General features: G+C 39.8%; 1 non-coding gene across 1 annotated transcript; it reads right to left on the bottom strand.

The window, feature by feature from the left end:
- LOC112740031 (small nucleolar RNA R71) lies at window positions 1-108 on the bottom strand. The gene has a single exon (XR_003170967.1). It is a non-coding gene; the product is annotated as a small nucleolar RNA R71 (small nucleolar RNA).
- Window positions 109-778: the final 670 nt, after the last annotated feature.

The following is a 778-nucleotide window of genomic DNA, read 5'->3' as shown; positions in this document are numbered from 1 at the left end:
AAACTTAGAGTGGATGTTCAAACCTTCAGACAAAAAGAAGGTGAATCCCTCTATGAAGCTTGGGAGAGATACAAGGAACTAACAAAAAAGTGTCCTTCTGACATGCTTTCAGAATGGACCATCCTGGATATATTCTATGATGGTCTGTCTGAATTATCAAAGATGTCATTGGACCATTCTGCAGGTGGATCCATTCACCTAAAGAAAACGCCTGCAGAAGCCCAAGAACTCATTGACATGGTTGCAAATAACCAGTTCATGTACACTTCTGAAAGGAATTCTGTGAGTAATAGGACGCCTCAGAGGAAGGGAGTTCTTGAAATTGATACTCTGAATGCCATATTGGCTCAGAATAAAATATTGACTCAGCAAGTCAATATGATATCTCAGAGTCTGAATGGATTGAAGGAATCATCCAACAGTACTAAAGAGGCATCTTCTGAAGAAGAAGCTTATGATCCTAAGAACCCTATAATAGCAGAGGTGAATTACATGGGTGAACCCTATGGAAACACCTATAATCCCTCATGGAGAAATCATCCAAATTTCTCATGGAAGGATCAACAAAAGCCTCAACAAGGCTTTAATAATGGTGAAAGAAATAGGTTTAGCAATATCAAACCTTTTCCATCATCCACTCAGCAACAGACAGAGAATTCTGAGCAGAATCCATCTAGCTTAGCAAATATAGTCTCTGATCTATCTAAGGCCACTGTGAGTTTCATGAATGAAACAAGGTCCTCCATTAGGAATTTGGAGGCACAAGTGCGCCAGCTGA

This window comes from Arachis hypogaea, chromosome 13 (genome assembly GCF_003086295.3).
Source record: "Arachis hypogaea cultivar Tifrunner chromosome 13, arahy.Tifrunner.gnm2.J5K5, whole genome shotgun sequence".
Classification (NCBI taxonomy): Eukaryota; Viridiplantae; Streptophyta; class Magnoliopsida; order Fabales; family Fabaceae; genus Arachis; species Arachis hypogaea.
Note: the sequence above shows the minus strand (reverse complement) of the source record. Positions and strands in the feature narration are given on the sequence as shown.